Source organism: Alligator sinensis, unplaced genomic scaffold (genome assembly GCF_000455745.1).
Source record: "Alligator sinensis unplaced genomic scaffold, ASM45574v1 scaffold442_1, whole genome shotgun sequence".
NCBI lineage: Eukaryota > Metazoa > Chordata > Crocodylia > Alligatoridae > Alligator > Alligator sinensis.
In genome coordinates this window covers 546327-548313 of record NW_005841829.1, presented here as the reverse complement: position 1 = coordinate 548313, position 1987 = coordinate 546327, and positions in this window count along the sequence as shown.

Here is a 1987-nt window from a genome sequence, read left to right as displayed (position 1 = left end):
AAGCTTTGGTTGCTGATTCAATTCAGTGGAGATTTGGCCCAATTCAGTGGTTGAATCTCTGAATCTGAATAGAATCAGGAGACCCTTTAATCTCTCTGAATCTAATCAGAACCCTCCAAATCAATTTGGAGAGATTTGGAAAGATTTTATGATTCTGACATAGACACATTTTTAAATGTTTTTTCTACATACCTCAGGGTACCAGGCAACTTGTGAATGCTGAGGTGGTAGGGTGGATGCAGCATCCCACAGGAGGGCAGGGGGGTCCCCAGTGCGCTCAGCAGCAGACCCAGAAATGGACCAGAAGCACTTCTGGTCCACTTCTGGGTCCACCAGGGAGCGTGCGGGGAGCTCCCCTGCACCCCCCCAGCTTGGGGACTGGTGCCTTCTGGGTCTGGGGAGGCACCCAGGGTCTGCCCGTGGCTGATCGTCGAGCTGGGGGGAGGCATGGGGGGGGGCAGAAGTACTTCCAGTCCACTTCCAGATTCGCCACCAAGCATGCAGGTTCCCTCCCTTCCCGCCATTCCTGTGGGACTCTCCATCCACCCCACCATTGCAGCGTTCATGAGCCATGCCTGGTACCTCGAGGTATGAAGAAAAAACATATAAAGCTGTGTCTATGGCCAAATCACTGATTCTCCAAATCAGCATCCTATCTTCAGATTCGGATTCAGTCGAATTGAATCAGGACAGAGATCTGAACCAAAGAATCGAATCACTGTCCCCAATTCAGGCTGAATCCAAATCGAATATGGCCCATTTCACACCCCCCTAATACCTGTCCTAAATCTTGCTAGTCTGAACCCACATTTTCTGAGCTTTATTATTTTACATAATTATTTTATGAACAAGTAATAGTATAGTAATTTCCTAACTTAGCAATGATCCATAGTACACCTTATAGTCAATAAGGACCATTCCATGAAGAACAGTGCCAGGATTTGGAGCCAAAACATGTCACTTGCACAATTATTATAACTTCATTCATCAATCTAGTTTTATTTTTTTAATGAGTGGGATGCCTAAAGAAATGTAAGAGTAGGCATCCACTCCCATTGGAAATTGATCCCAGGCCTTGAGCAAAGGGCAGGTGGGCGAGTAGAAATAAAAAAAATCAATAGATAAGAAAACCCAAAACAGAACCTGGGTATGTTGAGTATCATAGTCAAACACAGTCCCACTGACTTCAGAAGTCACCAGGCTATCAATGGAAGTTGCACTTGCATGTGCCTGAATGGATTTTAGGTCTGGTGGTTTAATATTCAGCATGTGCCCAGATTTACCCTAATCTCTCCTTTATTTAGTTTGCTTTGAAACTCAGCTCTTATCCCCTTTGCTGCATGTACACTGGAAGAGGGAGGGCTGAAGGAGTCTGGCAAATCCATCCACATTCAACAAGTCGATGAATATGTAATACAGTATGTAATAATACCTAAGTAATTCTTCCATTATGAACTCAATCCAATCCTATTATTTGATTTCGGAAATGGATTTTGAACACGGGCCTGTTTTACTAATTGGATCATCATTCTCCTATTCTCTTCCATTTAAATGTTGAGTGACATAGTTGTGTTTGGGGAATGCAGTGATTTCATTACACCAACAGAGGGAACTGCCATTCCTGTAAAGTGACAAGAGCCAAATTGGCCAGGGGAAAATACTCCCTTCTAGACAGAAGGGAACCACAAGAGAAATTCAGGAAAAATGTCACTTCTCAAACACAATGACGACAGGATTACAAAAATCTAATTAGCTGTTTCATTAGCCAAATCTTATCTGTGGTGAGGGCAAACAATGGGTATTCGGAAGCTGTCCATCCATTTTAAATACAGCTGCTGTCATGGAGATACTCAAGCTAATGTATTTTCTGCTTTCCCTCTGATTACTGAGTGACTTCAAGGAGGTATTTTGTCTGGTTTGTAAGAAATGGGGATATTTCAAAAGTATATTACCTCCTATGTAGTGACATATAACATGGCTCCTGCTG